The sequence below is a fragment of the Pongo abelii genome, chromosome 8 (genome assembly GCF_028885655.2).
Source record: "Pongo abelii isolate AG06213 chromosome 8, NHGRI_mPonAbe1-v2.0_pri, whole genome shotgun sequence".
NCBI classification, from domain to species: domain Eukaryota; kingdom Metazoa; phylum Chordata; class Mammalia; order Primates; family Hominidae; genus Pongo; species Pongo abelii.
Window position 1 is genome coordinate 67720220 of NC_071993.2, and position 19857 is coordinate 67740076.

The following is a 19857-nucleotide window of genomic DNA, read 5'->3' on the forward strand; positions in this document are numbered from 1 at the left end:
GTAGCTGCTAGTAGCAAGAAGCATTACCACTGTAACTCTTAACTGAGATTCCTAAATCAAATGCAGCTTTTTTTTTTTTAATATCCCAAAAAGAACATCTGCTAGGATCAAAATCCGAAGCTTACAATCTTTCCAAGCTTCATGAAAAAGTAAATTTCATTAATGCTATATTTTTCTTTCTGGAGCAGGAAATACATTCTATGGGATATATTTGCCCTCCTAAAAGCAGGCCTTTTCTCCAAAGAGATTACCTATATTATAGGAATCAAAACTAAGTAGGAGATTAGACCTACTTGCTAGAAAAACCCTTTAAATTTCATTTCTGACATTTGAGACGTTTGACTAAGCGGCTTTCAGTGGAGACTTACAGGAAGAGTGTGAGTGGAGCACAATCAGAAGCTCTGTCCCTAGGTAGAAAACAGTTTTCAGGTAGCATTTCTTCACTCCAGCTCCAAGGCAAATATATGGTGTTTAAAGTTGGATCCAAGGCTATTGGGTCCACAAAAATAAAAGCTTAGCCACCAAGAAAAACATGTTTTAAAGTAGGTAAGACTTTTCCACTTTTTAGCACACTGCAAGAATGTGGAGCCCAAAATTAGATTAAAAATCAAATACTACAGTCACCAAGTGTCTCTCTATTGGGTATTCAAGGTCTCCTGTAATTTCTACCTGATGAATGAAACATGAGGCTAGTGTCCTAAATAGGGCATCTATTTAATGCTTGAGGCAGGACATATGGGGTGATGGTACAGGGGTCATCCTCCCTAGATCTATCATACTTCCTCCATAGGAAGCCATAGCTGTCAATATTTCTGCTCCATCTCATTGCTAAAAAAAGACCCAAAAATCCAATATGAGTTTTAGTTTGTTGTGTTGTGATATTTCTTAGAACTTTTAATCTCGATTTGGGCTGTTGACAATTTGATGACAGCTTTTTTCTACAATTACTGGAACAAATGCTACCTTTTCGGAAACATCTCTGACTGTGCTAAACATTAGAATTCTGTAACCAAGTGTAAAAGAAATATTTAGTTTTGTTTCATACTGTAGGCACAGCAAAAAATGGTGTGGCTTCTGTTGTTTTGCAGTCATCATTCTATGACCAGCACTTAATTACTTTCCTGCTCAGTGTCCGTTGATAAACTCACATCATGGAAAATAATCCAGGAAAGAATGACTTTGCAAACTATGCCTTTTGGTGGGACTTCTATGGCTGGATGTTTAGGAAAACAACTACAAATCAACGATCCGACTACCAGCTCTTTGACTTGGCTTTTTTCAAAATGAAGCCCTTGTGATCCTTTCAACAGTGATGTTCACACTGGTTCTCTGAACCTTAGGATTAGAAGTACAATTCAGAAAGACACAATTATCATAGGAAAGAAGTGGACAAGAAAATGTCTTAAATTTATACTCTATCTGCCAAAGAATAAAGAACTAGCCTTGAAACTGAGGCAATACACCCATAGTATATTGAGTATGCAGTAATAGAAAATTTAAATAATGTTTTCTTTTACCTGGGTTAAGAAGATATGCCTAAAATGAGAATAAGCAAATTTGAGTAAATATGAATCTTCAAGACTATAAAGACTCTTAAATCTTTGAATCCTTGGCAAATTTGTTGTTGTTGTTGTTGTTGGGACAGAATCTCACTCTGTTGCCCAGGCTGGAGTGCAGAGGCACGATCTCAACTCACTGCAACCTCTGCCTCCCTGGTTCAAGCAATTCTCATGCCTCAGCCTCCCGAGTAGCTGGGATTACAGGCACGTGCCACCACATCCAGCTAATTTTTTGCATTTTTAGTAGAGATGGGGTTTTGCCATGTTGCCCAGGCTGGTCTCCAACTCCTGGCCTCAGGTGATCCAGCTGCCTTGACCTCCAAAAGTGCTGGGATTACAGGCATGAGCCACCGCGCCCGGCTCTTGCCACATTTTCTAAATGCCTATGGCAAGGAATTATAGTTTTACATTTTACTCTTTAAATTCTCCTGTCAGGAAATATTTGCAACATCTACAATAAATTATTAGTATCCAAATTTTTTTTTAAAAAAGAATGTCTTTAAATCAATAGAAAATATAATAGAAAACTAGACAAAGGAAATGTCTGGAAATTCAAAGATGAGAAAATCTGAACAGTCAATAAACATAAGAGAAGTTGCGGAAATTTACTAGGACTAAGGGCAATGCAAATTAAAACAAGATACGATTTTTCCACTCATCATATTGACAAACTTTTAAGTCTCACAATAGCAAGTACTAGTGAGAACAAAGGAAAAAGAAACTGTTATCTTCTCATTCCTTGCTAGTGGGAATGTACATTGGTTCAACTACTTTAAAGAGTAACTTAGCAATCTCTAATAAAATTGAAAATTGGTGCAGCAATTTCACTTAAAATATATACTCTATGGAAAATCTCACATAGATCTGCAAATTGAGACATAAAACAATGTTTATTGCAGCATTATTTATAACAGAAGAAATTGGAATTAACTCAAATGTCTGTCGATGAGGAAAATAAATAAATATAATGTATATCAGTAAGACAGAATAATAATTAGTATTTAAGAGAAAAAAACCTGATTTCTATATCTTGCTTTGAATAGGTCTAAAAATTTAATACAGAGTGAAAATGCAAGTTGCAAAATGATAAATGTAATATAATATTTATGGAAATATAAAATTTGTTGATTTCATGTACGCATGGAAACATCTAAAAATTATTTTAAAATATACACTAAATTCATGAAAATGTTTGCTTCTGCCAAGGGGCCATGTAGTAGGACTGGGGCTAGTGTGATGTGGAGAGAGAGAGGAACTTCAGCTGTATATATGATGTTCTTTCTTTCATTTAAAGAAGACTTAAAACAAATGTCAAAATATTAGAAACCACAAATTCTGGATGATCTCTACATGTGCTCATTATTTTTAAAAGTTTTCTACATTTTGGAAATTTCTCAGACTTAAGCCTGAAAATTTTTTAAAAACACGAAAAGGCCCTATTTCTTTTCTAATCCATGCACTCCTATATTGACATGAACCCATAATGAGAGAAAAATTCCTGTAACAATTCTCTAGTACTTGTATAACATGGATGAATGCCATCTCTGATTGACTTTTTGTGATGAAATATCCCATTTCTGTTTCTTCTAGAGCTACTGAGAGTGAGCTCTAGAATAGAAAAAAAAGCAGATGATGGTAAATATGTATCCCCTTCCCCCGCAAGGCTTGAAACACTCATTCTGGCCTTAAAAGTCCTTCTGCTGAAGATACATCAAAGCATTCTGAAGGTTACTTGATTTTTCTCCTGCTCACGATCAAAGAGTTACTAATAATTTTTAAAACTCACATCAATAAAGGCAATAGCCACTAATACACTGCACTCTGCAATATCCATAATGGAAAGAAGGAAGGTAGAACTTTGGCAACTCCCTTGGAAAAGATTCAATGCACGTACAGTGTATTCTACAACAGACATGCAAAGCAAGAATTTCACTCGGTGATTACTGAAACTGATAAATGCGTAAAATTCAAGCCCCTTTCCAATAGGTGCATTCAATGAAAAACTGCAGTCCGGTGGATACCTCTGAATGTCATGGATGCACTGAAAGAACTTAATACAGACCACAGGAGGAGAGATTTGGCAGACTTCGAAACAAGAAGGGGGCAGCTACAAAGTTGTTTAATAGCCATAAATCTCCCACTATTTTTCACAAAATACCATCTAAGACCACAGCTCCACAACTCATTCCCCATCACTCAGCTCAAGTGGAGTGCTTTGGCATGCTCACTCACCCTTAAATCATACACCACAGAAAGTGATCCCGGGTCTGGGAAATATGTCAGCCTCTTTCAAGCAAAAGCAATCTTCACTTTTCATCACAATTCATTCCCTGAAACCATGGTATAAAGCTGACTCTTCTAAAAACATTTATTTTCTCTCATAAGAAAAAGCATCACTCATTTAGTTATCAAGTATTTAATAACCACCTACTATATGCCAGGCCCTGTGCTAAGAATACCAAGAAAAATAAAATGAGAACGTCGGTTGCATTGCTGGATCATAAAAAATCATACTATGATTAATAGTGGTTATGAAGAGCCACCAACTCATAGTGTGTCCCTCACACTCCCATACTCTGGATCATCACAGAATGTTGTCCCTGACTTTGATTATGGCATCTAAACACCTGTAACAGTAATTACGCCCTTACTCATTTCTCATTCATACTAACAGAGAGCTTTGGAGATTAACTATATTAACTTTCTGAAATTAATTATACGATTAACCCTTGTGCTCAACATACTGCCAAAAACTACAGGAAGAAGTCAATTCATGATAATAGGATGAGTAAAACATTTTAAAGTCAAAGATAAAACTACATACCATGGGCTGGGCGCGGTGGCTCACGCCTGTAATCCCAGCACTTTGGGAGGCCGAGGCGGGTGGATCACGAGGTCAGGAGATCGAGACCATCCTGGCTAACACAGTGAAACCCCATCTCCACTAAAAATACAAAAACTTCTCCAGGCATGGTGGTGGGCGCCTGTAGTCCCAGCTATTCTGGAGGCTGAGGCAGGAGAATGGCGTGAGCCTGGGAGGTGAAGCTTGCAGTGAGCCGAGATCATGCCACCGCACTCCAGCCTGGATGACAGAGCGAGACTCCGTCTCAAAAAAAAAAAAAAAAACTACATACCATGATTGTAATTCAACATGAAAGTGTGGGCCACGTTGCCAGAATCCAAAAGTAAAGACTTGCCATCTTCTGAAGGATTAAGTTAGAGAAACTAAAGAACCAGGTAGAAGGCTGAAGCTTCCCACCCCTCTCACAGATTAAGATGCCATGCCTTTCAGTAAAGCAAGAGAGAAGGTGTCACTGACAGACAGATTAAGTTGGGGATAATAGACAGGTTTGAAAGCAGGAACAGCCATATCCTGTCTAGAGCCAGAAGCCAAGAAATTGAGAGGAAAACAAAAGGCAAGGTAGGGATGAGGGTGAGTCTGGAACCAAGAGACCAAGAAAAGATCCCAATGGAGAAGAGGTCAGAGTCTGGGCAAAAGCTGAGCATGAAGCTGAGTGAGAGAGCTGAAGGGTAATTCAAGTGAGAAGCTAGTCACAGCAGAGGCTGGTGGGGAGGGGAGGATTATGTCAAAAGCCTCTCTGGAATAAGAAAGCCTTTTGAAGGCAATGGCCCGGAGCTTCCCATTTGTTTCTATCTGATCTACAGGGGACCCAGTTCTGCCAGTGCCCACAGTGGCATCTAGCCCAGAGTAGTAGTTCACAAATATTTATGAAAGGGAGGGAAGGAAAAAGAAAAGGAGGGAGGGAAGAGGAGAAATACGAAAGGAAAAAAGGAAGGAAGGGCTGTGGCTTGGGCATTTTACGGGCTATTACATAACTAATCCAATCACAGAATGTAAGAGTTGTTAAAGATCTTACAAATCATCTAGAGCAGTGGTTCCAAAATATTTTTAGCAGACACTTATATAACAGAAGAAAAAAATAAAACCATCTAAATATTGGACATTATAGAAGTGATCATAATTTCTTTTGGTAACCTAATACAACTGTAAGTCCAAAGAGAGAGAAATATGCAAAGATATTAATTACCTAGCATTAAGTGAACATGGTAAACATTAAAATAATACATAGGTTGTGGTTTTTAACTACATAAAATTAGGAATAGGTAGAAGTTAATAAGTAAAGATAGAAAGATTTTTGGGCCAGGCACGGTGGCTCACACCTGTAATCCCAGCACTTTGGGAGGCTGAGGCAGGTGGATCACCTGAGGTCAGGAGTCTAAGATCCACCTGACCAATATGGTGAAACCTTGTCTCTACTAAAAGTACAAAAATTAGCTGGGTGTGGTGGCGGGCACCTGTAGTCCCAGCTACTTGGTAGGCTAAGATAGGAGAATTGCCTGAACCTGGGAGGCAGAGGTTGCAGTAAGCCGAGACTGTGCCACTGCACTCCAGCCTGGGCGACAGAGAGAGACTCCATCTCAAAAACTAAATAAATAAATTTTTGCTAGCAATGTGATTAAGGATGGTTGGAGTTGTAAACTTTATTTAACATATCATTACTTCTTATAATTTACAATATTTACAATTTAAAACACTGCTCATATACAATGGCTGATATGAAATAATGCCTAGTCCATCAAATATTTTTCAATCTGTCCCATCAGAGATTAAGGAGAAATGAAAAAAGAGAAGGGAGGAAAAATACGAGTTGAGGAAAAAGAAGGAGATGGTAAAGAAAGGAGGCAAAGTGTGTGACAGGATTTAATATTTCTTGAATATATGGTAAACACTAATGGTGATCCAATGTATGAGATATGTCCTATATTCCTCTCATTTGAAACATGAAAAAAACTGACACTTAGGAAAGATCAGTAACATGTCCAAGGCTATCCAGTTCTAAAGTCCAGAGTGTGATTAGAAACCAAATCAGCCTGACTCCTAAAGCCCAAACTGTTTCCATAGCCCCACACTCTCTCTGCATTGGAGTCCTCAGGTTTTCATATGCTCTTCTCCTGACAATTACTGTATTCTCCCCTGCTTCACTGTCCACTGGGCACTTGTCTCTTTTGCAAGATGGTAGGGGCCAGTCCTAATTTGACAGTGAATGCCTTGCAGCACCTAACAGGACAACTCCTCAAAGCATTGAGACAAGATTATCAAATGAGAAGGAATTTACTAATAGCATGGGTAGTTTTAATAAGGGCAGAAAATCCTATCTACAAACAAATAATTATCTTTATCCAAAGAAATATGATGGAGCACAAATTAATAGTTTGCTGCTAATTAATTCTTGCTGAAGATTTAGTTTGTGTCATATATTCAAACATAGAACATAATCAGAATGTAATGTAATATAACCTCCAAGTAATATGGGTGTGTGTACATCACATTTCTTGAGCATTAATTATATGCAGGCATTTTATAAACACTGTTTCATTTAACCCTCTCAATAGCCTTATAATGCAAGTGTCACAGGATCCTTAGGGTGTCACTTTTCTAATCGGAAACGTCTGTGGCCCGTGGCGCCTTTGCCTGAGTTTTGCTCAGGCTCACTGGGCTCATTCCACACACTTGGCCCAGCAGGCTGCGCTCAGCTCGCACTACCGGCCCAGATCCCACATCTGTCAAGGGTGAGCCAGGCATGGAGTGACAAGGGGTGTGTGAGTGAGTACGGGGTTCGGCCACAGCGCACGGCCAGGTGTGCTGGCTGCGGTGGGGCAGGCAGCTCCAAGTGCCAGTACAGGCGCTGGCTCCAAGACAGGCTGCATCTGGACAAGGCGTCCCGCAAGTAGCTTCCACCGTGGGCACCAGGGAATGCTGTGGTGTCTGGAAGCTGGGAGACGCCAGGAACCACAGAGCCCTAAAGAGGGCGTCACAGCCCTGACTTGGAGAGCCCCTAGGTCTGGGCTCCCTGAAGGGCCGCAGCTCTTCTCCTTCTTATTACCTGCAACGTGGCAGGCGGGGAGGTGTGTTTCAGCCCTGTTTGTATTACAGCTTTTTTAGTCTGGCCATTGGCGGATCCTGAGTTCCTGTCCTGCATCCAGGAAGAATGAAGTACTTGGACAACTGGAAGGTGAGCAAGGCAGAGAGGAGCTTCACTGAGCAACAGAACAGCTCTCAGAAGACCCACAGTGTGTAGCTCCTTTCTGCAGGCAGGTCGTTGGAGTGGGGAGGGTGTCTATGGGCTCAAAGGGAGGAAGTGAGTGCTGATTGGTCCATGGGCTGCCATGGGCCAGCCGGAAAAAGCATCATAAATTCTCACTCCAGGAGGTGGACTCCACCAGGCACTGGCAGCCCAGCCCCCAGGCTTCAAGCCATCCCTGGCTTGAAGGTGGGGTTTCACTGGGGACCCACCCCCTTCCGCCCAGGGACCTGTCTGCCTTCCACGTTGCGCCGGCTGTTCATGTTGAGGAGTATCTGCAGGCCCGCAGGGAGCTGCTCTCAGCACCCCCTGGGCTGCCTCCTGCGCTCACTGACGCCCGAAGTCTGGAGGGGGTCAAGGCAGCAGGGGGCGCTGGCGTGTGAGTGCTGCCCTGAGTGCACGCAAACCCAGCTGGGTCACGACAGCCCTCGGGCTTGGCCACAACTTTGCTCTGCACTGGAGTGGGCACCGGGAGAAGGGAGAGGCCCGGGAGCAGGAGCAGGCACTTCCAAGCCCGCTGGGGCAGGGGCTGCCCAGGCCCCTGAGAGCACAGGGATGCCAGGGTCCAGAGCGCGGCTGGGAAGCTGCGGCTGCACCCAGGAGTGCGGGCTCCCGCCCTGCCAACTGGGTAGGGGGTGGGGCTCTTGTCTGTTCCTGGCTCCCACCAGCCCTTCCTGCCCCACTGAAGCTAACATCTTCGAAGCGGCTGCTCCAGAGAGGCCGCTGCTGCCATCACAAGTACCGTTAACATTACCACTTTGTAAGTAAGGCAGTTGAGATTTAGACAGAGGTTATAGTACTAGTCCAAGAAAACCCAGCTAGTATGTGGAGACCGGAATTGAGAAATAACACAGCTCGATTCCATAGCCTGAGTCCTAAGCACTGTACAATGAACTTGATGTTCAAAGGTGCCTGGCAAAGAAAACCCTCCTAGGCTTATTTAGTGCACATACAAAGGTAGGTAATATATTGGTAGTGAGATATGAATCAACTCATGTTAATATGCAACATGTTTTGTGGCATGCTAAGTAAATAAAACTATCAACTTATTTAATAATACATGAAAGAATTAGCTGTGCAATGTAGACAAATTAGTGTTTCAGATCTCTTTGGCCTTTTGGGTTCAAATAACCAGTGGTGTGTAAGTGTTAACCCGTACTGGCTTACAAGAAGTAATTATTAAGGTGTCAGCAACTTTGGTCAGTTGTTAAACACAGGTATTATTTAAAATTATATACACTTAAACTTGAATAAATTACCTTATTTAACAAGACTCCTCACTTCTTAATTATTTTACAAAATTTTACTGTTATTTATGCTCTTGAAATTGAGTCAACTGAATTTGTATGATAAAAATACTACATAATGATGTGCAATCACTTTCCAGCTCTTCAGTGATGGCACTTCGTAGTTTGACGTTGGCCACTGTGGGAGTATTTGCAGCAGAAACTGGCAAATGCTACAAGTGAGAGCTTGATTCATTGGTGTGCTTATTTGCTAAACTTAAAGTGATGGAGAAAACGTTAATGTTGCAGCTAGAACCTAAAAGAATGTTGTATGACTGGGCACGATGGCTCACACCTGTAATCCTAGCACTTTGGGAGGCCAAGGTAGGCCGATCACTTGAGCCCAGGAGTTGGAGACCAACCATGAGCAACATGGCAAAATTCTATCTCTTAAAAACAACAACAAAAAAAGGATGTTGTGTCATAGCCTAATGGTAGCAAAATATTAACTTGTGCTCCATACTTCTTTGGCTAAATATAATTGCTTATTTATAGATAGGATGTTCTGCCTTTATAAAAATTACCTGTGGTATTAGTATATTCCTTCTCATTTAATAATCTTTTCTTAATTCTTTGAGAAGTTGCTTTGTTGGGTATTGCAAGGCATTGTGAATAGCACAAAAAAATTGAAAAAATACTCTTCCAATATTCAAAAACTATTATCCAGTTCAGCAAAGTAGTTGCTTATGTCATTAACAAATGAGTAAAGTTCTGACATACTCATTAAGATAAAGGAATATCAAGTGGGAACTACAGTTGTTCATCAGTTGCAACCACAGATACGAGATACAAGAGTTTGGCCAAAATCATTGAAAGTATCTGTGACAATTAAGTGATTGTATGGAATTTTTTATAAAGAGTATTATATATTCAATTGTTGTTTATTTTTAATTGTGTTCTACACATCATTTATATAACTAAAAAATGCAATATATTATATATGCATGTGTATATGCACACACTTTTTTTCCCAGAGACTTGGCTGTTAAGAATTTACCTACACACCACTACATATAACACTTTTCAACTAGCTTCTAAAGTATGTTTCAGGCAATGGAGAAACAGCTATTTTATAGTCTAGGAATGGAAAGAACAGTAAGAAAAATAACTAAGCTTCAAGGATTCTGTTCTTGACTAATTCACAGTTTGTATATTGTTTAACTCTCTGTTTTCTGTGCTCTGATGCCTTATTGATCAAGATTTAGAGTTAGGCTGCATCTTGGGCAATTGACTTAAACTCTAAGCCACATTTTGACTAACGGTGATAATGGTAATAATAGTCACAATCATGATAATGATAGTTTAAAAATGCTAACACTTATTAGCATTTTTAATTAGTACTTACTTTGTGTTGAGAACTGCATTAAACACTTTCCATGTATTGATTTATTCAATCTTCACAAAGTTTCATGAGGAGTCACAACTCCTAGTTCTGTTTTACAGATGAGGAAGCCGAGGACCAGAGAAATTAAGTTCCCTGACCAAGCCCTCACTTAAGTTCTTGGGTAACTACTCCTTGGCAGAGCTGGGACACAAATCCAGGCAGTTTGCCTCCAGTTGCTGCTGTCTTGGCAATTACAATGTTATGCTGCCTGCCTTCCCAATAAAGGTAAATGTTAAATAAGGGTAAGAAACAACCATCTTAGCCACTGCTCATGGATGTTAGCTATGATTTATTCTTACTTCACTCTAATTTTTTTTAATATCTTATCTCTTCAACTGGACTTTAAGTTTCTTGAGAGGTAAAGCTAATGTTGTATAGCTTTTTCTGCCCTTCACAGTAGCCATGACAGACATGCCCATATTTCATAATTAAATAGGCATTATATGAATTAATTTTGCTTCTCACTTGTCAAGCAGAAGAGCACTACTGAGATCCCCTCTGGGAGCAAAAATTGTGAGATCCCTAGCTTCATTATAATCCGAATTCATCCATCAATTCACTGCATTATTGTGATGCTCTAACAATATTTAGATGGTCTCATCTAACTCAGACGAGAAGGCTACACGTGGCATATCTCAACTGGGTTTGTAGGACTGTCTTAAAAATAATATTATGTCATGGTAGTCCTAAAGGCTTGATTTATTTTGGCTTAAAAGAAGGAGCTTGCCTCATGTGTCTCTTTTCCTCTCACGGAGGTTTTTTTTTAATCTTGAGGGCTACGGGTCAAGTTCTGTCCTTGGAACCAAAGTACTTTTCCAAAATGAGTTGAAGCCAGCTCTGTCAAGCTAGGCCAGATCTGCTGTCAGTGCCTTTCCCAAATACATCAGACCCTCTGCTTGTAAAAATAAATTGATACCAATGCAAGAAATTTATTAGGAGATGACAGCCCAGTTCATAATGGAAATATGGAGAAAATATCATCCTTCAAAACTGACAGTTTATCCATCATGCCTCAGATTCCTGAGATATAAGCAGACACTGTCACATGCAATCCACTGAGGACACATCTTGGATTTCCTTATGACAGGAAACTCTGAAATAATCCAGAAGTAGGGAAGGACTCGCACTGCCCTTAATGTGCTCAGCCATAAATTTTTAGCATTAGCAGGAGAAACATGTGGCCAAGGAAATGAATGATGGGGGAAATCAGGAGGCCTGGGATTCTCAAAGGCCTCTTCTTTTCTCTTGGGGATGATGAACTAGGGATAGGGGTCAGAGAGGGTTACTGCACCACCATGAGGGACATCAATACCCTGTTATGTGTAAGCAGAGCCAACAGGTGGCAGGGCACCACTGCATACATACCACAGTCTGCTCTGTGTGAGGTTTGGGGACCTGGTCATCTTGCCCTGCTAACTTTTCAACTGTGGCTATTTTGCTTAGCTTGTTATTTATATTAATAAACTTGAGACAATTTAAGAGGGCCATTTTAATTCGGAGTAAATGCAAGTATATTTGTGGGGATCACAAGGGGCCTGATCTTTGCAGGCTTAATGAGGCAACCTACCGAACCCCATATGAAATAATTGTGTATTGTATTAAAAGCCGCTTTGGAAAATATAATCGTGGTAGTAAACTGGAATGAAATGAACATGGTATTAAAGGGGGAAAAATATTCACTGCCAATTTTATGGAGCCTTAAAATATTTATGTTTTAAACTTGCATTCTTTGGAGATTTGCTGAATGTTGCTAGAGCTGGGAAACTTTTTAAATGAGATACATGCATATTTTTCAAATTTACAGATCTTTTTTCACAAAAATAGAAAGTCATAAATGTGAAATGGAAACCTAAACAAGGCAAGTGCAGCCTTAATGGCCTTAGATTCTTAATTGACTCTTCATATTAGAAAAAAATTATAAGCACAGGAAATTTCATTTAAATGTGAATAATATGCAAGGAACTTTTGTTTTATGTCAGTTTCTATCCGATTAAAGTACAGAGCATTAGCATAAATATGATAACCCAAATAAACTTGAGTTTTGCTGCATTTATGTTAAGTGGGCATGAATAGGATACGTGTGCATTCTTGGGTTACTTAAAAACAGAGTCAAATACTGGCTTTTGTTCTGCTTCCCAAATGAATCTCTAAGAACAGCAGGGAAATAAATTACATGTTGATCAAGTCTTTATTTCTTTATTCATAGGTACCAGTGATTGAAAAAAAATGCAAGTGGGTCTATAATTCTCAGACACTGAATCCCTCTTTAAATGCTCTCACTCTTTGCAAGAGGCAAATGAACTTCTAATTGTTCACATTTGTTTCAGCCAATCTTCCTGATTCCCTTTCTCATGAAAGACCTAAAACTCTGTTGACTTTACATGTCCAAATTAAATATATCTGTGTTTTCCTTTTGCTTTCAATAAGAGTGCATGCCAGCATGACTTAACATTCATCCAGAGTTTATTTCAATATGAGTGGAAAACAAGCCATTTTTCAGTTTAATGAATAGCATCAGTGTCTCCCTTTTAACCAAAAATATGACCTTAAACTTGATGGATCTTACCAGAAGGCAGTTTCAAATTATTTTTCTATTGGAGGTTATGAATATCGTTTCCCAAAGTATTGTGACAGCTGTGAGGGGAAAGCCTGCATCAGAGATACAGCAGCTTAGAAACAAAACTCAGACCTAACGAAATGGTAGTTTCCTTTGTGAAATGAGAAAAGGGGAATGGAAAAGGAAGCATGAACCGCATGGGAGGGAAAAAATACCTCTTTTGAGACTTATGCAACAGGAGAAGAGTCATGTAAAGGCCCTGAAATTCCCATACTTTTTTTGTTACTACCATTTTTGTTTCCCAATCATTCTAAATTGGGAAGGTAAAGGCTGAGCATTACTGATTCAAAAAACCTCCAAGAGGACATCTGATATTTCTTCCTTATTAAGGATGATGGAGTGTAATTGATGTGCCTGGTGCCTGGCCAATTCCAACTTTTTTGAGAATGCCCCTTAATGTGCGGACATTATTTTTGGACTACTGAACGCCAGAAAATAATGAGCTGGCATTCAGCTTTGGTGAATAAGACCCTGAATTTTCATCTAAAAGCAGTTTTGAGTTATTGCTGTAGATAAGGTGTAACTGTGCAAGGGAATTTTATCCATGTTTCTTCCATGAATCATAAATGAGGAAAAAAATTACAGTCTAAATTGCACTTAAAAGGAATAAAGTCTTTTCATGTCATACATGATTTATCAAAATGATCTCATTTTAAGGGTACTGTGGTGTATCTTGATTAATCGCATTAGGAAGCGTGATGAATGGCCTCTTTAATGGTAACACAGGATTTATTGGCAGCATCCAGACTTGAACCAGAAGGGTAAGAAGTAAAACATACAACAGATAGCTAATGCAGATAGGATGTCAGTAACGCGCTGGCTTGTTGTAAAATTATACCAGGAGCCTTAGTTTCAGGAGCTTCTGAAACTGCCAGAGGGTGGACAGCAAACAAGTTTTGTACAGGACCTTGGGTGCCACCTCAAATCCAGTCTGACCCTTCCCTAACTTGTTGCAATGCAAGTAAAATCTCTCTGCTGGACTGTAAAAAGAAGGTGTCTGTGAAATCTGGGCAAAACTTGGAAATTCCTAGTAAGAAGAGTGAGACACCCGCCTTTCGAGATCAGCACTCCTTGCCCTTTTGCCCTATTTTAATATCCTCTTCACATTTCGCTTTAATATCCTAAATGCCTTTTTTTAAGCCTGCTCGAGTCTGCTCCCACTAATTTCCTCTAAGGCTGACAGATCAGAGGCTTTCCTCGAACTGTTCCTTTTGGAGCTGAGAAGCCCTCCTCGTAATCCTGCTGCTTGTCGGCAATTAATCCTTCCAGTTGCCTCATTATTACCTCCACCACCCACAGACAGAGGAAGCTCTGACCCACTGGACACTGGCTCCCGACTGAAGCTTCAAAGGTGCCAATCACACCCTCATCAGAAAGGTGCCTGCTGTCAGCATCAGAGGTTTTCATCCCCTCCTCCCCGCTGATCAAACATTCTTCCTCAGAAGATTAATTCAGAGTCCCCGCCCATTTCCTCCCATATCCTCTTTCCCTTTTTGGTTTACCCAACGATCCATCTTTGCCTCGAAAAGGGAAGCCACGGATAATAGAAGTCCTTTCAAAACAAAAGCTGGGCAAAGGCAAATTTAAATCCCAGCTGTTATCAACTTTTTTTTTTTTTTAACCCATTTAAACATCTTAAGGCAGTGAGTATTAGGACCTGGCCTGAAATGCCATTCTTTGATCAAAGACCCCAAGACTTTACACAAACATAATCACAAGGCAATGGATGCCCCTCTGAAGGCTGAATTGATTTGTTTGACTGCAGTGCCCGGGATGGTAGAGAAGCCTCACAGTGACTTTCCTAACTCCTAACATATATGTCACCTGGCCAAGTGACTTAGAAATTATATTTCTTTTCTTCGTGTGTCTTAATTGGAGCAGTCACTTTCAGATTCAGACAGAACTATGGGGAGAGGTTTTGAGGAGAAGAAAATGTGAGCCATATGGGTGCTTGCTATGGCTTCCCCATCCCCAGGCTGGGAGGAGAGAGGTGAGAGCAGGAGAGAGGTTGGTGAGAAAGCAGCCCCATGGTCTCTGATGTGGAGCAAAGGTGACTTCATAGAGAAAGACCTGGGTTTAGATTGGCTGGTTCTACTGGAATCTTCTCCATCTCCTCCAGTCACTGGGTAACTGCAGTTACCTGTCTCAGCCTATGGAAGTAGTCTCGGGAGGGGAAACCAGCACGGCCTTTCCTGGGGCCAGTGAACAGCCACCATGTGGCTCCCTATCCATCTTCGTCTTTCAGGACCAGATGCCAGGATGAAACCACAGGAAAACCTTCAAGATACGCTTGTGAGATCGCTGCTATGACAAATTCTCATGGCTCACTAGTGTTGACACTTGCCATACATATCTACAGGTAGATCATTTCAAAGTTGCATAATAAAGACAGTATTTAAAGAGAAGGTTGAAGGGACCATTGAAAAATGATGTTCAAGTAGATGAAGGTGTCTTTGGAAAGAGTAGACTAATCAGAATTTTGTTCCTGGGTTTGAGGATTTTTTGATTTGGGGAGAGGGCAAGTAGGGTTGGTTTGCTATTTACATTACAGAGAGACTGTCAGAAAATGAAATTTAAGTCATACACAATTAAGAATTATTGACCAAAACGACTCTATGGGGACCATTTACTACATTTCCAGGGTAAGTTGTAGAATCTCCCTTGTTGAACAGTTCAGGAAAATAAGATTATCTTTTTGATGTTAAGTCATGAAATCCACCTCAAAGTGCTTTAAGTTTAAAAAGAGGAGCAGGGGGCTTTAATGAGCTCAAGGTATATGGTTTCATGTATGGTTAGATCCAGGTGTTCAAACTTCTCATCAGAAATTTCTATCTCAGTTTCGTTTCTTGGTTTCTCCACGTGGTGGCCTCCCAGGAGCCCCCCACATCTGTACCTCAACATCTTCAAAGAAAAAAGAAAGAGTTTCTCTTTCCTGTAAGTTCCAACAAATCTGGGAATCCGTGGCCTGCTTTGGGTTATGTGCCTATCCTGGAAAGAATCTCCTCACCCATGAGAAAGAATCCTCTACCTGATTGAGCCTGGCTCCTGTGCCACTCCTAGTGCTGAGAGAGCGGCTGGCCCCATCAGACCACTATTGATTAAGGGTGGCCACATGGTGGTTCCACAGAGTTAGGTCTATCCCAGAATACAGTGTAGCGGACACCAAAGAGGCCAAAAGGGCAAATTCCCCTTCGAAAGCAGACGCCCTCCTATGTAAGTCTTCGGGAGCCCCTCACTGCATCCCAGACATTCAAAACATCTCATCATTATCTTTGGGCCAAACTGAACTCGTTATGCAGTAGCTCAATCCTGACATCAACATCAACAAAAGGCTTCCACCTCCAGAAAACCCTCCCCACGAGGTCTGGCAGATATTATAGAGTTTATGCCTTTCAGGATCTTAGTTCACACCAGGCAGGTTTATCATACAATTTTATTTTTCTAAGCTTTGGTATCCCACAGAAGATTAAAAACAGCCACAGGCATCTAAATAGAGCAACATGAGGGGTGGGCAAGGGTAGCTGCTTGGGTCACAGTATGACATGGAAAAAGAAACAACCACAAAAAGCTAGACCAAGAGCTGAACCACAAGATGCTGCAACAAGATGCTGCTCTGAAATGATGACACCCCAGACTTCCTCCACTCCTCCACACATATATATGTCAACAGGATAAAGTTAAACTCAGTGTGGTATGTTCTGTTTAAGTCAGGAGTAATACAGTATATTTAATTACTAATTAGCATGTGTCAGGCAACTACTGGTATCAATTCTGGGAATGAGACATCATACACATTTTGTCCACACGTTAAACAGATAATACCACAAGAAAATATGTGACCAGTACAAAAGAGTAGCACAAAGAAGTCCTCTGGGAACAACAGTCTAAAAAGTTTTAATTTTGACGTATGCAAACCTCAAAGCTATGGGAAAATGAATTCTAATGTGCATCTCTCATTTTCCAAAAGCATTTCTCCATTACTCTATCACTCAGCCCTCTTTTTATCTTTCAGGCCTATTTCTAAAAGAGATGCCAAGGATGTTTGCCTTGAACATATCCAAGACTGCAGGTTCATTGTGTTGAGGATGAGGACAATGTGTCCTGGACAGCTTAGGTAACCCTCTGAAGATCCATGCCCCGTGTCATGTGTGACTTAGGATGTGGAACTGAAGACCTACAGACTTAGGACTAGCTGCTACACTTGAGTTTCATTTCCCCCAAGAGACCCAAAGAAAGTAGGCAGGATTCTCTGCTTAGCAATTCAACAGCACCCACTATAGCAACCAAAGGGGGATATGTACAAATGCTCTGCTAGGCTGCTAAAACTCTTCTGGGCTAGAGCCCACATGCTTTCAGTGTCTATATCAGGATAGCTAAAATCTGAAGAAGAACCATGAAGCTTGGATGCTAACATTTGGAATTCCAAAAGGGCTGCAGTATGCAAAAGTATGTGTGTATGTGTTGATTGCAGAGGAGAGGATAAGGATATAAAAAACTCTGACTTCCAAACCCAACCTTTCTTTGTAAAGTTAATACTAATCCTCAGCTTGTGTACCTTTCTAGATAAGAACTTAACTTTTCTAGATAAGGACTCTATATTCTTAAATATTAATTTTCACAATACTAATGTGTTTATTATAAAATATAGTTAATATAGTAGATTGGAGCCAAGGGAAATGGTGGAAAATAGTTGAATAGATGGAAAGTCATTGGAGAAATAAGCCCCAAAAATCTTTTCTCCCTTATTTTCTTTTCTCAAAATTATCTGATAATTATTCACAGAGCCATTCTTGAAAGAGGCCTTTTTTATTTGCTTTATACTATCAATAACAGTTAACATCAAAAGTTTCATTCATCTAAACATATACATATGTGTGAAGCTGTTTCCTTGAGAGATTCCAGACCCAAATATATGATTACTACAAGAAAAATGACTAATCAAGTATCATAATCAGTAAGTCTGATGTCTTGTGCAATATTTCTAACCATTCTAGCAGACTTATTCTCCCTGAAGCCAAAGGAAATGCAAAATTTAAGTTTATTTCCTAAAGAAACACTACCCTGTGCCCATCTTAGTCTTCAACTCTCGAACACATTGTGGTCTAGGTTCATGACAAAGTATGCATGAACCTACCCTGGGTGGGAGATCCCATTCTAGGTATATGTTTTGCTCAGGACAGTCCAATGTCCTGACCATGAAAGAAATAAAGAGGAAGGGAGGGAGAAAAGAAAAAGAAAAAAGATGTTTTAGGGTTACTTTCCAAATGAGTTTTCATCCATTAAACCATTTTCCAACATTTTTCCTGACTCCATTCTACTAACTACTGTCTTTTTGTACCAATTATAAGATAGAAAGGGCCCACACATGCTACAAGCCCTCTTCTCTCTTATTCCACATCCAGGATTCCTAGGTTTTGAAAGGTAAACACTGCCACAGAAACCCCTCTGCTTTCTCCAGCTCCTGCGTTTATCCTGCAAGTGCACTTGCACAGATAGCTTACAGAAGGGTAAGGCACGGTAGTGAGACACACAAAGAAGACCTGTAACCCAGATGGTTACAGAGCTCAAAGGACTCCGCAAAGATTCACGAGGAAACTGGGGCCCCTCTGCTTAAAAACATGTAGTGATTCACCTTGCTCTTGGGGTAAGCAAAGAGCACCATCCATTTCCTAGAAGGCCCTCTGCCCCAGCCCCTGCCTTCTCAGCCCATCTCTTGCCTTCACTCCTCACCCTGAGAATCATCACGTGGTCTTCTCCTGCTGCCACAGAGCACTGTGCCCCATCCTGCTGGAGATCTTTGCATAGCTTAGTCTTCCTTCCTAACTCCCTCCCCAACATGCTTTGCCTGAGTTGTTCCCCTACTAGACACTTTGCTCCTTGAGGGCAGCGCCCTACTCCACCTGGCTGGCCTATAGTATCTTCTTGATAAATACTAAATGATAAATTAAATGAATTTAAAATATTGAACAAATAGCATTCCCTGGCCTCCAAGGGTGGAGTATAACAATAAGTCCACATCTTCCCAGGCTAAGTCAGCCTCTACACTGTCCTCTGATGGGACCTCTCTACCCCATACCCCAACCCCTGCAAACAGGGCTTCTCAGTGTTGGACAGGTGGCCCGCATAGTTCCTCCCTCCAAAATTCCCCATGTGGACACTCCTTTCTAGCAGAGCCCGGTTGATTTCTCGTATGTGAAAGGACTACAAGTTTAAGGTGCGCTTCTGCCAAATGGAGTCATCCAAAAGGTGTTTAGAACAAACAAAGGAAAACCTCCTTCCTGTACTTCAGACTGGGCTACAAATGGGAAACACAAAACCAAGCCTGTAGTTTCTAAGATGCGTTCAGTGGCGTCTGTCTGGGATTTGGGGTCTGGCAGGAGGGACCCCAGCCAGGAGTGATCTAAGGTAGCACCTGCTTCGCTCAGCTTTCTTTTTGTTATACCCATCTTTCTGTCTCCTTCAATGGATGGTTTTTGTCCCTTTCCTCTGATGAATGAGTAATTAAAAGTGTAATCCAAATGAAGCCCCCAGGAGTGCAGGTACGCACACCATTAGTCACTGTTGTGCTCCTCCAGGGACCAAAAGGGAGGGCTAGGAAGGTTAGAGAAAGCCGTGAAAGGGCCTTCAGGGCTGTTATCAGGGAAGAAAACTGAGTTGTAGTGAGGCCTTCTTGTCACACGGCTCAGTCGGCAGAAGGGGGTGCTGTAGTGTAACCTATTTAGGATGCAAATAGAGTGTCTCCCGAGCTGCAGATGAAAGCGAGTGTGTTAGCCGCTGCCTGGCAGGTCCTCAGCAGTTACTGAATGTCGGATTCCTGCTTGTCACTGCTCACTGCAGGTCATTAATAGAATTCAGAATGGTGTTACTAAATGTGCACATTAAAAAACTGATCACCAAAAAAAAAAAA

General features: G+C 40.9%; 1 protein-coding gene across 1 annotated transcript in view; it reads right to left on the reverse strand.

Annotated features, from left to right (window-relative positions):
* The window catches only part of LRMDA (leucine rich melanocyte differentiation associated), a 1127800-nt gene that overhangs the window by 241531 nt on the left and 866412 nt on the right, over positions 1-19857 (reverse strand). The window lies entirely within an intron of this gene.